Source organism: Marmota flaviventris, chromosome 7, assembly GCF_047511675.1.
Source record: "Marmota flaviventris isolate mMarFla1 chromosome 7, mMarFla1.hap1, whole genome shotgun sequence".
Lineage (NCBI taxonomy): Eukaryota > Metazoa > Chordata > Mammalia > Rodentia > Sciuridae > Marmota > Marmota flaviventris.
In genome coordinates, this window is record NC_092504.1 from 53,280,791 (window position 1) to 53,298,729 (window position 17,939).

Below are 17,939 nucleotides of genomic sequence, written 5' to 3' on the forward strand. Positions count from 1 at the left end.
TGTGAGAAAATAATATCACAATTACAAAATGCATTGCATTTCTGCTTTATATCCACTTGCTGTGATCCTCTGAAAATACCTTACTTTGCAAAATAACAATAGGATACTTAAATCTGGATAAGAACAGTAGGTTTTAATTTGCATATACTCCCTCAACACCACAATACAGTACAAATTTTAAAGTTCTACTGATATTGACATTCAAGTGACAGTGTTGCCCCACCACACTGTGTCTGGTATACTGGCAATTTGAAACTTTGGTAGTGAAACGCAAAGACTCAACTTTTTAAAACTGTAATTTAGAAATAATATTTTGATGTTATTTAAATAAAGGAACTTCAAGCAACAAAGTTATATAATACTCCCACCAGTTTTACTAGGTTAAAAAAATAAGAGATTTTAATATGACTATTGTGTAAATGACCTGAAAAATTCTTAGTGGTGAAATTTCATCTCATTCCAGTCAGGATGGTAATCATTAAGAATATGAACAATAATTAATACTGGAAAGAATGTGGAGAAAAGGAACACTTTTATACTAATGATGGGAATATAAGTTAGTACAACCACTATGGAAATCAGTATGGAGATTCCTTAAAAAACTAGGCATGGAACCACCATATGACCCAGCGTCACTGATCCTCCATATTTATCCTGAAGCATAAAGTCATCATACTATAGCAATACATGAATATCCGTGTTTATAGCAGCACAATTCACAATAGCAAAATTATTGAAACAGGCTAGGGTCCATCAATGGATGAAATAGATACAGAAAATGTGGCATATAAATAAAACAATGGAGTTTTATTCATTCGTGAATAAAAATGAAATTATGTCATTTTTCAGGAAAATATATGGAACTTGAGATCATTATGTTAAGTAAAATAAGCCAAACTCAGAAAGTCAAGGGTCATATATTTCCTCTCATGTAGAAGCTAGAGAGGAAAAAGGAAAAGAGACATGGTGGGGTGGGGGAATCACATGAAAATCAAAGGGAGGTTAATAGAGTAGAGAGAAAGGACCAGGAGGAGGGAGGAGGGAAAGAAAACTCAAGATAATGAAACTAATATTGGCCAAATTATATTGTATTTTGTGCATGTACAAATATGTAACAATGAATCTCAATATTATGTATAACTAAAATGCACCAATAAAAAGGAAAAAAAAATTCTTAATGTCTTGTTAAGTAAGCTATTGTTAAGTTGTTACTTATTGCAATGGTGGTGGTTATAGTGTTACTTAGGTAAGTAACAATACTACTTTTGAAGATCATGGTTCTTTGCATTCCATTAGCATCTCCCAGTGAAATCACAACTTGTGAATTATACTTGATAGAACTCTAGTATTCAAAACACCAATTATCTTCACTCAACTCTTACCTATGCCCACTTGTGCACTACCTTCTCTTCCCACATCTTATATCATTTATATTATCTTTTCCAAACTTATAAGTTGTCATTTATTTACTTTATTTTCTGAGTCCCCAAAACAGTATTCAATATTATGATATTTTGCAAGTGAGTTTCTTAAAAAGTTTTTGTACTTTTAATTTTTATTTAGTAAATACATATTATAAATTTTCATTAAATTATATAATGGAAAATCCTTAGAATAGAATCTATCACATCAGGATAATGTTTCAGAAACAGTTCTAGATCTCTAGAAGTATGAATATTTCAAAATATTCTCTTTGTCGTTAAGACATTTACATTTGGAAAGGGGAGAAAGATATGGAAACAAGGATTTACAGTGTGAACTGTAAGATGACACTACTAAACACAGAGGAATAAAAGCAGACCAGATTCGGGGAAAAAAAAGAAACCAGAACAGAGAAAATAGCATGTAGAACAACAGAAATAAACAAAAAGGATAGGGTATGAAAAACCATTCATTACTAATAATGAATACTGGAAATAAAAATAAAACATGGGTTTGCAAAGTATGTACAGACTATAAGTCTTTCCCAGCACACTGCTAGAGGACATGGCAGAGCAAGTCTCTGTAGAGTTTATGAGGACATTCGTAACCCAAAGGAAAGGGTTAGAAATTTACCCTGCAGGAGCTGCAGAGTTAATAAAAATTTAATCAGACAGTGAATTTAGAATAATCACAGGTGAATGAGGACAAGGATGAGCTAAGAGGACAGACCAGGTTAGAAGTCTTATTGAAGGTCTAGAGAGGGTGGAGGCTTGAACTAAGGCCATGGTGAGAGATGGAGGGGAGAAGATCAGTTTAGTTCTAGTCCTTGAGCTTTGTTGAGTGATTTATTGTTGTGTGAGATATGGAAAGGATTAATGAACCACTTATTTGGATGTTGTGCCTCCAGGCAAGATGAGGAAGATTAAAGAGTTTCCAATATAGACATCAATACTGTTAATAAAGAAAAATTTGTTGTCTTTATATCTGAGCCTGAGCCAAATGGAAAGAATCTGCTTTATGTCCTTTCTCTGTGACTCTTTTTATTTTAGTTGTGTCACAAATGCCTGTTTACATGGTTCTAATCAAAGCAAGTATTAATGTAGAAAGTATACCCCCCTCCCAAAAAAGGTTACTAGAAATTGCAAAAGAATGCATTGCCTTCTTTCTCACCCATGATGGAAATCTCTATTTCCAAAATCTATGGCAATGCATTTCTTCATTACTTATTTTATAGATGTTTTGACTGCAGCAATTCATTTTTGTTCCCATTCCCGTTTCCCTTAAGCTTTGAAGATTTCATTGCTGTACCCTGAGCCCTTCAAAAAGTGAGAAATGATGAGAATCAAATTTTGTCAAACTCATGGGAGTGATAACCAAGTTTCACAACATGTTAACAATGCATCATTATAAAGATGATTTTCTTTTTCTTTTCTCATGGTCACATTTAATTTTAAAATAAGTTTCTTCTATTGGTGATCAGCTATTTTCAGTGTGGTATAACTGGAATGCAAACTTTTGTCTGATGTAGAAGTTGAAATATTACCAAATATTCATTTTTGTGTTTTGATCCAACAGAAGCAGTATGCAGATAATGGCAAAGGAAATGGTAATTACCATTTCCAAAAATTGCAAAAGAAATGGTATATAATGTAAGGGGGAGGGTAAAAATCCAGCAAAGTATTCAAAAAATAATAAAGCAATTTGTTGGTTAGTCTGCTGTGAAATGTTTGCAGTGGGCATAACAACAAATCAAAATGCATTCAATGCAATTTTATCCAATGAAATAAATGTTATTTTAAAAATTTTTATTGTTGCATAAAATTTTCATAATAGTGGGATCGATTATAGCTATGAATACATGCATATCACTTTCTTTGCTAAATTTCATTCACCAGAAATTCCTCTTGCCTTTCCCTTCTCCCTTGATCTCCTTTCTCTATCCTAGTTGTCCCTTCTGTTTTTGTTATTGTTTGTTGTCCCCCCAACTTCTTCCTCTCTAGCTTCCACAATGGAGAAAAAAACAACAACATATGAATCTTGACTTTCTGGGTCTGATTTATTTTATTTAACATGATGCTCTCTCATTCCATCCATTTTCCTGCAAATGCCTTCATTTTTTTATGGCTAAATAAAATTCCCTGGTGACTATATACCAGAGATTTTTATCTGTTTATTTGTGGATAGGTACCAAGACTGGTTCCATAACCTGGCTATTTTGAGTTATGTGGCTACAAACATGGTTATACATGTATCATTACAGTATGCTGACTTTAATTCTTTTGATAAATACTGGGGAGTTTCATATCTGGATCAAACTGTGTTTCCATTCCTAGTCTTTTAGGAAACTCCATACTAGTTTCCATAAAGATTATACTAATTTACATTCCCACTAACAGTTCCCTTTTTCCTGCAAGGCATTCTTATGTACGTAGTGAACTTTGAGAATCTGGCTATGACATGTTAGATATGATTGTTAAATATATAACTGGCTAAACCTTCAATAAAGATTGCTTTATTTGTAGGATATTTAGAATTCTTAATGCTTTTAAATATTCCTAAATGGTTCCATGATTTGTAAATAACAATTATTTGTTTATTTAAATCCAAATATGAATTGGATGCCGAGTGGAACTTTTTAACAGTCTTTTATGCTATTTCATATTACATCTGTTCTAATAAAGGAATTAAGCATGTTTGTTCTTAGTTATTTGGGGGAGGAGATGTTGTATCTCTTGCTTTGTTTTATTTTCTTTCTTTATGTCAAAGTAAAATGATAATGAAAACCTGGAATTGTATAAATCAATGGAGAAGAAAAATACAACTCAAACATACTATTCTATTTAAGCAATCTTTACAGTTAAATGGAATATGTGTATCTTCTAAATTGGCTATGGCTTTAATGATGGAAATATAAACACAGGTCAACTGAGTTTAATTCTGACTTTGTTATTATCAGCAAGGTAGTTAAATCATGGACCTCAATCTTCTCATTTTACAATGAAGAATTAAAGCCTTTAAGGCTTTATGAATGTTCCAAATAGTTAATGCAAGTAGACTCTGAGGGCAGTCATGCTCATTCCTTCATTGAAGCAAGGGCTATGTTTTGCAATGGTTTGTTCTGGTTTTGGTCTTGATTCTAAATATAACTCTTGAGATAACCTGACAGCTTATCATAAAGAATATTTTTATATTTTCTCTAGAATAATCTAAACTTAGTACAACTACTGTCAAATTACTCATGTATGTTAGTTTTCTTCATAATTTATATGAACCATTGTTTTTTGATTTGTTGCCAAATGAATAACAAACTGATCTCTAGAAAGATAAGCATCAAAGATATAAATCTGTTAGTTTTAATTGCCAAAATTCTCTGACTAGTTTAGCTGGTTCTATATATCAAATACTTGACAGAACTAAAAGACTTGAGCTTCAGGCTGAAGTAACAAACCCACGATATTTAAAAAAATACTCACATTTCTGCTTTAAAAACCTCCTGAGTATATAAGCCCAGAAGTGTTTATAGTTTGACTTTTTTTCTTTAATAATTTAAAGTAAATACAAAGCAAAATGGCAGTGTTGTGAAATTATATTAATGTTGAGATGAATATATAAAACAACTACCATCTTTAGAAGTCCCTGTCATTTAAAAATTTTGCTCAATAAATGAAATACAGAAACAAAATAAAACTTTTTGGTACTTTGCAGAGAAATAATCCTTTAAAGTTTGTAGTAATGTAGTACATATGAAAACAGTTAAAAAGAGCAGTAAATTTAGCATCAGAAATTCTAGGTTCAAGTCTGTTCATGTATCAATTCTCTTTTCCCATGTATGGATTCTCTAAGAATCCCTCATCTATGAAATTAGGATTATGATATCCCCTCTTCAAGGTTATTGTGAGGAATAAATTATCAAGATACTTCACAAAACTTAAAGAACTATATGAACAGAATTAACAGAAATCATAGAAAAGAACAACGTGCTGCACTTTCTTGTATCTAACCATGGTATCTAGCATAATTCCTGACATAAATATTTCTGCTATTTTAATGAATGAATGAACAAATGTTGAATGAAAGAAATTAAGTCTAAATCCTAGCTTCAGAAAATTTGTTTATATCTATAGGCTAAGTAATGAAAGAGTTATTATTATTTAAAATTGAACAATTATTTTAGAACCATCTACTATGTTTTAATCACTAAGGGAAAATATTAGAAATATAGTGAATAATATACAAATACTCCTGCTCAGATGTGACAGCTGAGCAGGCCTTTGAAGGACAAAGGAAGTTTTCTAGCCCAAATGAAACTGGTTAAATAATATGACCACTGAGTTTATTTGGAGTTCAAATAAATTGCTTGAAGATCCCACAAATTAGAAGTATTTTTCAGTACCCTTCAAAAGGATTAGAGATAAAATTGAACAAAAAAACAAAACCGCACAACAATAAACCAAAGCCATATGTACCACATGAAGAATCAGAAATAAAAATTTAAGACAATTTGAGAAGCTATTTTGTTAGTTTAAACAGTCTTTAGCTCAGGTACAGGCTGTGGGCTTCCCTTTGGAAGCTCTTTTTGTGGTAAGGCTGTTGGGAGTGGTGGAAAGCAAGAGTTGGGAACCTCCACAACTGGGTATAATAAAGAGGAGAGCAGAGTGATTCATCAGAACAGCTGAAAAGATATACTCCAGGCTTAGTTACTTTCCATAGTATGAAAACAAACAAATGAATAAAGAAACAAACAAAAAAATATCATACTTCAAGGAAAGCTTCTGAAGGAGACCACCGCAATTGAGCAGGGGATTGATAGGGACCCCCGTGTGGCATGGAAACTCAGGATGGCAGCATAGAGAAGGGCAAGAGGCACTCTGCAGCTATGACCCTGGCTCCTAGCTTGGATCAGCTCACAGCCAGGGGGACTCCCCATTGCAGGGAAAAGGTAAGCACAAAATCCCCACCAGCCTCCATTACAATGGCAGATACTTATAGTCCTAACTACAGGAGAGTCCTGCGGTCCTCACAGACCCCAAGCCCAGTTTTGGAAGCTGCCTTGCTCCAGAGAAAGATCTTACATTGTGTCCCCAGCTTCCTGGGATCCAAGCTTCTACCCAGTATGGCACCATCTTGAGAATGGAACCACTGCTACAATACATCCTCCCCCAGAGGAGTAGTCACTACATCCGCCCAACCCCTGAGGCTCTACTCTTATTCTATCACACAGAAAACTACAACTTCATGACCTCAACCAGACCCAGCAGTACAACAATGACCCCAGCACCCTAGCCTGCACAATGGCCTCAACTCCAAGAAACAAGTATCCAGAAGAACAATGAGGCTGTTCTCAAGACCAGGAGATCTTATGTGTGTTCCCTCCAAGGCCTGAAGATTTGCCCACCAGGAAGCTCCTACCTCTAGTGACTCCACCACCCTTCCACCACCAGCCCCACTGCACTCAGCAAATGCTCCCAAAGATTTGAGGATCAACCCTCTCTGCAGCCCCAGCAAAATCAAAGGACTACCTTTATAAACATCTGCCATCTAGCCCACTGAGAAACTTGCAGCTAAAGTGAAAATCACATGGAGGCTACACTACTGTACTCACAGAACCAAAGCCAAAGCACCTACCCAACTAAATTCCATAACATAGCTACAGGAAGTCTTTCATGCTGAAAAGTATTCCATAAAGTTGGAATAAGTGACTATTTGATCACATGCATAGATAGAGACACGAGAAACATGATATATTAAGGAAACATAACACCTCTAAAGGAACATGGACCCCAAAGGAAAAAAAATGTATGAGATGCTTGAAATTCAAAGGAATGATCTTAGGAAAATTCAGCAACAGGAGCATACCGATAATTCAACAAAATCAAGAAAATGATTCCTGATCTGAATGAGAAATTCAATAAAGAGATAGATATTATAACAAAGAACCAAATAAAAATTTTGGATCTGAAGAAATCAATGAATGTTATACACACACACACACACACACACACACACACACAATTGAGACCTTTGAGAACATACTAGATCAAGCACAGGAAAGAATTTCTGCATCTAAAGACAATCTTTTGAAATAATCCAGTCAGACATTTTAAAAAAAGTATGGAGTGGTGAGGAACTAATTGTGTTATTGCAGCATTTAAAATAATAACATCCATTTAAGTTGTGATGGCATTGGTATTTTCATGATGAGGCAAAATTTCCTATGGACTTGATATGAATTTCAAAGACAAGGAGCATAAATCAGAGGACTATGAAAACTGTGCCAAAAGGCACATGGAGGCACATTCTGTATCATGAAGCTGTCCTGGAGCTGTGGAGCCATGGCTCAGGTGGGCTAAAGCACAGGCAGCAGCTCTGCAGAACCCACCATGCTAGTGTGGACCTGAGGCATGGCAAACCAGGGCTGAAACAAGGCAGGTCACCTCGACCTGTCACCTGCCATGCTAGTGTGGACCTGAGGCATGGCAAGCCAGGGCTGAAACAAGGCAGGTCACCTCGACCTGTCACACTATGACATCCAACCACCATTCATAGACCTCAAACTACACTCCCTTCCTGAACAACAGTGAGAACATGGAAATGGGGCAGACCTAAATGGAAGTTCAGACTCAAGAGTTAATCAGTAGTATTAGTGCTTTTCAAACCCTGATTAGCATCAGTTTGGACCAATAGGGTTGACCCAAGTGCTATATATAAATCCCTGGACTAGCACACTCAGCCAGTAACTTGCTAAGAGGTCCCCTTTTCCCGCTGGAAGAGTTCTGTTTCTATTCTTCACACTTAAATAAATCCTAGTCCTTTCACTCTTGCCTTCCATTGGCCCATGGATTTCATTCTTTGAACTTGCAAGACAAGAACCTGGAAAGAAGTTGGTGATGAGCTGCTGGACTCTATTACAATACTGGAGGGCATAGCCCACCATTTAGAGCCGTAATGCCTAGAGCTGCCACATGCCACGCAATAGTGTAGAAGAATGGGCTTTGCCAGTGCAACCCTTGGAACCAATGAGGGCGGGCCCTCCCTTCTGTGATTAGCTGCTAACACTAAAAAAGGCGTTCTTAACTGAGGAGACCTGCAGCTTACAGACTTCACCCATCAACAGACGCGGTGCATGGAGTTTCATTTTAAACTCCACTTCCTCATGATGATTACTGACTTCAGAAGCATCTAGAACAGGTAATGTGAGAGAAGACTGTAGGAATTTCAAGGATGGTTTAGTCATTAAATTATCTTCCTCTCATCTGGAAATGACTAATATGACAGACAATGGAAGGACAAAATTTCGAAGTATGAACAGAAATTACACGGTATCTAGTGTATTTATTAGGATATGGAAAGTGCTGAGTATGGTGGGGGGAAGATATTAGTCCAACTGAAGTCTATTTTCACAGAATATAATATAAGACATTTTAAGAAATTAGTTACAATGATTTCATGAGTTTTCCAAAAATTACTTAAAAATTTGTTTTACTAATGTTTGGATTTCTAGATTCAGACAAGATCCATCATCTGTTGGAGCTGACCTTCTGAATCATGTTTACCATCTTGTAAGCACTCAGAAGTGAACTCCACCCATAAAACAGTATTTGAAAGGTCAGTTCCACTTCTGATGCTAACTACATGAGCAACTATATTTAGTGATTTGATTTACTTTATGTAAGTATGAGGAACATTTATTTAGTTTTCCTATGTCCTCAAAAATCTATCAGGGTCTTTAAAAATCTTTAATTTTCTGGATCACTACATAAGTTATACTAGAATGATTACATTTTTCAGTTCAAGAAGACATTATGGTAACCATGACAGACATATTGTGAAGAACAGAAGAGCATGCTACATGAATGCAATGATCTCCTTCACTCAACACATGTGCACTTAGCAAAAATTCACTAAATATTATGTTTCAGACACTATTTGAGGTCCTAAGGATATAACAGTACTGTGGATATAGACTATACCTTATGTCTCCCAGTGGGAAACACAGAATGTAAAATAAACAATGTATAAATGAAAGTTCCACGTAGAAAGCTAGAGAACAAATGGGGTGCAGTGTGGGAGGTGGAAGAACACTGAAAAGCTAAGAGAGACAGGAGCAAAGTGAAGAATGGAACCATACAGATATCCAAAGGGAAAGTGCAACCAGCAAAAAGAACAGGTAAGTATATGGATTCCGGGGTGGGAGAAAACTAGGTGAATTTTTAGGAGAACAGAAAGTCTGTGTGGCTAATGTACAGTGGGCAAGTAGAGAAAGGAAGACAATGGGATAATTATGGACCAGATTGTAATTCGGCAGGCCATGATAAGGACTTCTTCAATTTATTCTCAGTAAGAAGGGTTTTTATGAGTGGATTGAAATGATTCTTAAAAAAAAAAGACATCCTGTGGAGAATACATGGGGGTTTTGGGTGAAAGGTGGAAGTAGTAAAGCAATAATTCAGGTGAGAAACCATGGATACTTGCACTAGGATATTAAGTGAGGAGGTCAGAATATATCATTGATTCCGAACATAGATCAAAGTCATAGCTGACAGAACGTGCTGATGTATTGGTTGCAGAGTGTGATAGAGAATTGTTAAGGAGTATTCCAAGGTGTTTAGCTGAACAGGGGAATATGTGATGATCTAGTGGCTTTGAAACACTTCAAAAGTGATGAGACTCATTTCTCAAATTAATCGTACGTGGAATAATACAGATTCAAAACACAGCTGTCTTGAAATGGAGAGGATATAATGAACTTTACCAGTATATGATCTTCACACTGGTGAGAGCCCTGCTGAAGTTCACATCGACATACCAACTCCTTAGCAAACTTGAAGGTCCTCCATGATGGAGCCCTTATCAATCTAATCCAGCACATAGCCTTCGCTCCTTTCTCTTACACTTGATTTTCAAGCCTTTACCTGCCATGCACCCAAGGAACACATCTTCATTTTATAGGTGCCATATCTATAAAGTCTTTTCAACATAGGAAACTCCTGGATAGTCTTGGTTTTATTTGAAAATAAGGAGACAGGCAGTAATTATAGCCATGGCTATTTATTTCCTCTCTGTCCTGAGGCCTCAGAAGAGGTATGCATTAATTCGATTTCCATCCCTGTGATAAAATACCTCAGATAATGAACTTAATAAAAAAAGGTTTATTTTGGTTTACAGTTTTGGAGGTTTCCATCTGTGGTTGGGTTGGCTTCATTGCTTTGGGGCTTGTGGTAAGATAGCATGTGATGGGGGGAGGACATGGCAGAGAAGCTCCTAACCTTAGCACAGATGGAAAGCAGAACCAGAGGAATAAACTGTGGTCCCCAAATCCCCCTGGAAGATATGCCCACAGTCACCTGATCTCACCCAGGAGGCAATACATCTCAGACTCTACCACATTCTAAAAGTGCCAAGTTGGGGTCTAAACGTTTATCACATGGGTCTTTAGAAGACATTAGAGACCCAAACTATAGCAATGTAAAAAGAAAGACTGAGATGTAAACAAGATAAAAAGACCTACTTCTTCTGAGCCTGGTTGCAGATATAATCAGCAGATATAAATGAACTTTAAGTATGGGGCTAAGGATTGGAAGGACTCCTTTCTTGATTTTACCCAGGACTCCTACATAATCATAAAATTTATAATAAAAACATGTTATAATTTATCAACTTTAATCATCCATGCTCAAATACCCTTTATCATAACACCACCAAAATGTTGTCTAGATGATTATTAAAAGCCCTTTCTCCCTAACTTCATGAGGAATCTCCTCTCACTTTCAATTAGACTGATGCTGCTTTTTAGACATGCATTCCCAAAGTTTACATATATTACACTTGCTATTTTATTAGAATATACAACATGGATCTAATCCTTTTGAATAAACCTCTGTAATTGCTCCAAGTTGTTTTAACTGAACACCTACTGTGTGCTTAGCACTATTCTGGCACTGGCTCTTCACTAATAAACAACCTAAGGTCTCTGTTGTCAAATAAATTAAAATCAGTTGGACATTCACAGTTCCTTTTACTAGTAAGCCAAACTCCATGATTAAGTATTTTTACTGCCATGGGGAAAATGTCAAGGACATGCTAAGAAAGCAATTTCCACGTATCTTTCAAAAATTGACAAGTATTAATAGGAATTATGTAACAGAGAAATGTAAATGAGAAAACCACAACCCCTGTAAACTTGATGCCTGCTTTTGCTCATTTAGAATTCAAGGGTTTGGCTTTGTTTTAAAATCAACCATGTGATGCCTCTTGGTAAGAGAGACACAAGAGTTTTTGTTGAATGAATTTGTATATTAATTTGACTCAATAACATGGAAAGAAGGATAATTTGGGAAAGAATTTAAGTACAGATGGGAAGCTCTTTTGTGGGTACTTTGCAAATAACCTTTGATAAAGTATGACAATATTATTCAAATCTTTATGATCACCCTTAAAGGACTTTCTCATTGGGCTGATTCCCATGTTTGTTTCTGATGTCATTAAAATGTTACAAGGAAACACTGTACAATTAATTTGAACTGGGTGAAGTAAATCAGTCAGATAACCGATGACACCAAGATGAAGTTTTAAGTGTGTTACTATCCCTGGTACTAATTAAATGTAAATAACAAAACATAAATTATACACCCTTCTATGTGCAACATAAATATCGGGGTGCTAATCAGATGTTGCCACAGCAGCAACCCTGAGGAGAAATTCTTTCTATGTCTTACACATGTCTTAACATATTTGTATTCAACCTGGAGTATAGATATGCATTAGATATTCTACTTGGGCACAGTCCTCTCTATTTCTTGCCAAAAAGCTTTCATTTCTGGGAAAGCCTGTGATTAGTGTCATCTCTTCATTAACATCTCTTTAGCATGGGTTAACTGAGGTTAATGATCTTCCTCAACACACAGTGATACATGCATGGTAATGGAAAAAAGTTACCAACAGAAAACAAATGCAATGTTCATATTATTTCAGTTTTGAATGCACAGGGAATCTGTGACTCTTAGTAATATCCACACACTCAGACTCTTGCTCCTCAGGGTTCAACCTACAGATATGTGGCAGAGTGGAATTTAAGCAAGGATGGACTGTCTTTGATTGTGATCTGCTCTCTGGCATGGACTTTGTTTTGACAGATTAGATGAGAAAGAATATGGCATAGTGATGAGAAGCACAGATTCCTGAGTCAAGCTGTTATATTGTAAATTCTAACCTGACACTTACTAGCTGTGTGATTTTTAGGTAAGATATTTAACTTCTCTATGCCTCACACTTTTCATTTGCAAAATGAGTATAACAGTGCCTACTTTATAAGTTCCTTGTGAAAATAAAAGGAGGCAAAACAATAAAGTGTTATAAAAGTTACTGCTATTATTAAAATGCTATTAACTCACTAATTCTTGTTTTAAAACACTAAAAGTTTTCTTCTTTTGCTTGCAACATTCCTTCCCCAGAAATGTGTGCATCCTATTGAAGCCAGAAGTAGACAGGCAGATAGACAAGGGTCAGATCCTGAGAATGGAGGAATTGAAACGTAATTCCTTCAGAGCCCTTTCTTCACCCTATTAAGATAACCTGCCTCTGCTCCAACCTGTTGCTAGAGCAACCTGTCCCAGGAATTGCCCCTCCCTACAGGGAGTTATAAAGTTGTAAATTAATTAAAGTTGTTCTGGGCTGCTCTATCCAGCTCTTCCCCTGTCTATCTATTTCTCACTATTGGCCATCCCACCAAGCATCTTCTGGGTCTAGTCACCTACACAGGAAGGAGAAAGATAAGGGGAAGAGAGCAGGAGAACAAAGGAAGCCTGAGACACATAAAAAGGCAGAACAGCTCGCTTCTTGGGATACCAGGATACCAGCTATGGCCCCCTTCTCCCTCCTGGGAGAAGTCTATGTTACCCATTTTTAAATAAACCCTGCTTTATATGCTTGCTTTAGTGTGCTTCTCTAATGTTATACTTCAACATGTGAGGGAGCAGAATTTGTCACCGATAAGTGGCGGTATCACTATTCCCTTATAGGTGACCATTCATAAATCCCCTCAGAGTAGATGTCAGCAACTATCTTAAAGTAGCACAGGTTGCTTCTGGGTCTTTATTGTTCTTAGTTTTATTTATTACTACCTAAATTCTGACATATATTTGCTTATTTTCTGTCTCCTTCATTAAAATATATGTGCTTAGTAGCAGACAGTTGTCAGTGTTAAGTAACTATTTGATAAGGGAATGAACTAAGCTTTGTACCAATTGTTTTTCATAAAAAAAATCACCTATTGCTGTTTCACTATTTTAATGTATAAACTTCTTCACTAGGTAGAATTACAAGTTTCTGCCAAAGATATATTCAGTTTTTTTGGAATTAATTTTTTATATAAAATTTTTATTATAATCACGAGTATATATTGTACAAGATAATGGGTTTCTGTGTAACATTTTCTACACATACGTTACATACTTTGATCATATCTACCCTTTTTATTATTCTCTTATCAGTCTCCCATTTCCATCCTGTCCCCCAATACTTCCCTTTCTAATTCATGTTGTCTGTTTTTTTTTCCCTAGATTTTTTTTTTGTATGTGTGAGAGAAAACCAGTGGGGAGTTTCCTCAGTAAACTGAAAATAGAGCTGCCATATGATGTAGCTGTACCTCTCCTGAGTATTTATCTGAAGGAAATGATTATAGCATTAAAAAAGAGATACCTGCACACCCATGTTTATTACAGCACTATTCACAATGGCCAAGTTATGGAATCAGCTTAGATGCCCAGTGATGGATGAGCAGATAAAGAAATTGTGATATATATGCACAATGGAGTATTATTCAGTCATAAAGAAGAACAAAATCACAGCAAAATGGATGGAACTGAAAATCATTATGTTAACTGAAATAAAACTGACTCAGGAAGACAAGTACTACATGTAATTACTTTTCAAATATACATATATAGGAAGAGACCTTTGGTCACTTGGTTTAAGTATCTTGAAGGAAGGAGTTACATAACACTCATCTGTTTTGTTCTGCACAATGAAGCCACATGGAAAAAATTTAACTCCTCTCAATTTACCCAACATTTAACTCTAAGGGGAAGCAGTTTATGAAGCACCTGCATCATAGTTGGTAATTTTAAAATATTTTAAAAATCTGTGTAAAAGATAGATAGGACTGGTAATAAAACTGTTGCATTAGTGAGCATTTTAGTAATTTTTTTTTTCTAACAGTGATTAAACTCAGGAGCACTCAACCACTGAGCCATATCCCCAGATCTATTTTGTATTTTATTTAAAGACAGGGTCTCACTGAGTTTCTCAGCACCTCGCTTTTTTGCTGAGGCTGGCTTTGAACTCACAATCCTCCTGCCTCAGCCTCCTGTGCTGCTAGGATTATAGGCGTGCACCACCACACCAGGCTTCAGTAAAATTTCTTACAATAATAAGTTACTAGTTTGAATTGCACTTCATGGAACCACTGATGGACACAGGTTAGTCATAATAACATCAACCCTGAAACTCATTATTTTAAAACTGCTCTAGAGACTCATAATAATAATTGCAGGAATAATGCCATTTTCTTTCATTCTTTTTTTTTTGATACACCTCCTTTTTGTTATTAAAAGCAGAGTTATTACAATGTTATGACAGATGTTGTACTGGCCTCTAATATATAAAAGAAGCCTATGTATTTGGAAATTAAGTATTTAACGAAGCATAAACACTTTTCAATATCAATTGTCATGATCTATTCAGGCTGCTAAAACAAAATACCATAAACTGGGTGGCTTATAAGCAGAAATTTGTTTTTTACAGTTCTAAGGGCTGGGAAGTCCAAGATCAAGGTATTCAACATCTAGTGAGGGTCCCAATTTTAGCTCATAGATAAGAACTTCTTGCGGTGTTCTCACATGGTAGAAGTGACAAAGCTCCCTTGGTCTCTTTCATAAGGGCACTAATCCCATTAATGAGAACTCTACCCTTAAAACCTAACCAACTCCTACAGGCTTAATTTAATACCATTACCTTGAAGATTAGGATTTTAACATACAAATTTTGTAGGGGTGGGCAGAGGCACAAACATTTAGACCATTACATAGACCAACAATCAGTGAATCATGCTTTTAATGATAACCTAATGTTCCAATAGTGTTCGTTCAACCTTTATTTCCCCAATTTTTCAATCAGCAAATAGTTACCTGCTGTACGCTCTAGGCAAAAGGATAATACCAGTGAACACAACAGATAAAACCCACCCTAATATAGTTTACAAAGGATACATTCTTCCACTCCATATGCAACATTCACCAATAAGGAACACAATCTGGTCTATAAACATGCTACAATAAATTTTTAAAAATCTTATAAAATATGTTCTCTGACCATAGAAGAATTATACTACAAGTTGTTAACATAAAGACAATGGAAAATTCTCCAAATATTGGAAAATTAGATATTATTCTTCTTTCTAAATGACTTATTTTAAAAACAAAAACTCAAGGACCTTAAAAAATATTTTGAATTAAGTAAAAAGATTTCAAATTGATTAGTCCAAAATAAGTCAGAATAACAGTAAACAAATAAATGAGGAAAATATACATGGCATAATAGATAATGGCAATTCCTATGGACGAAAAAAGAAAGAGCAAGCCTAATAGTGATCCAGATAGCTGGAATTAAAGGGTGGTCAAGGAAACTCTCACTAGGAAGCTGACACTCGAGTAAGACCATAATTAATTGCATGAATAACACATGCAGATGGTGGAGAAATATGTTCTCAGGTGGGGCAATACCTTATGCAACAACCCTGAAACAGAGTGTACCTAATGAGCCTAGTAAATAGTGGTAGGCATGATGGATAACTTCATTATTTTTAATTACTTTTAAAAGATAATAGTATAAACAGAGCAAAATTATTAACAACAATTTTGGGGTGTACGTATGGTGAGACTTATAATATGAGAAAAAGAAAAATGCATGCAAGGACTAACACAAGGACTGAAAGAAAATTAACGTAGCATACACTTTTATATTATAAAAAGTAATATAATATTATTTGAAAGTAAAATTATAAAAATTTTAAAAGGTATATTATAAGGGGAATAAAATGTTCAACAACCTAAGAATGCTTCAAATACTGACAACTGAATTTTGATGATGTGGGCAATATTAAAAAGAATTCTTAAGAAAAAAATATAGGAAATCATATAATGGCATTTAACAATTTTAAGAAAGAGTTATAACTTAAAGGCCAAAATAGAGATGATGGAAAATCTAAATAATTGATTAGTCCAAAATAAGTTAGAAAAGAGTAAAAGTATATAAAGAACAGATGAGAAAAAAATAAGTAATCAGAAAAACAGTTGGATTCAAATCCAGGCATACAATTATATTAAATGTAAATGATCTTAAAATCCCAATTAGAAGGCAGAGATTGTCCAAGTAATATAGAAGTGTGATAGTAGGAGCAAATGTGACTCCATTTTGTTTTATGACTTCATCCTGTAAAACAACCATGCCAAGTAGAAGAGTCATGACTGGAGCAAGATGTTCTTTTCCTTTTGCTATAAAAACCTTTAAGAACACGGAACTACCTAATGGGGTATTGTTTCTGTAACTAGGGTAACAGGGCTCTGTTTCTGTAACTGGGGTGACTGGGCTAACTGTGATTGGTTAGGCTTCCCTCCACTTGACTGCACTGTCCTGCTTCTGTAACCTGGCTTGCTTGCATTGGCTAGACCCCCTGAACACCCCTTTTGCGGTTTTCAGGCTTATAAGGAGTGCCCTTGCAATTGTTCGGGGCTGATCAGGGGAATAGCTTTATGTTCTGGTCAGCCACCACAGGTGTGCTTCAATAAAGGCTTGATTCGATTATACGTGAGTGGTCTGGAAGTCAGTTTATGAAACCCTGGGACGAAGCTTTAACTACAACAGAAGAAAGACCAATTATATGCTATGTACAACAAATCAATTTTTAATATAAAGATAATTTAAAAAGCGAAAGGACAGAAAAAATATAGTTTATATAAACACCAATCAAAAGAAGGCTACAATGGTTATGGTAAAATCACACAAAATCAACTTTAAATCAACAGATTTACCAACGACCAAAGAAAGAAGATACATAATCATAAAGAGGGTAACTTCACCAAAATAACAATGACATAACCCTCTTAAATGTGTTCACAAAGAACAACAAAACTTTGAAGTACTTGAAACAAATACAGTTATGATAAAAAGGACAAATAAATACACATTTGTAACTTAAGAAGTCAACACGCTTCCTCATTAACTGATAAAAGTAGAACAGAATAGTAAGGACGTGTAATACATCAGCAACATTATTAGCCATCTTTCTCTTTAGTTGATGTGTATAGAACACTCCACCCAACAACTGTATAGTATACATTCTTCCACTGCATATGCAGCATTCACCAAAAAGGAACAAAATCTGGTCTATAAACACACTACAATAAATTTTTAAAAATCTTATAAAATATGTTCTCTGATCATAAAAGAATTATATTACAAGT

General features: G+C 35.3%; 1 protein-coding gene across 1 annotated transcript in view; it reads right to left on the bottom strand.

The window, feature by feature from the left end:
• Positions 1-17,939, bottom strand: part of LOC114102097 (transmembrane protease serine 11F) — a 66,758-nt gene that overhangs the window by 35,355 nt on the left and 13,464 nt on the right. The gene's annotated exons all lie outside the window — the stretch shown is intronic.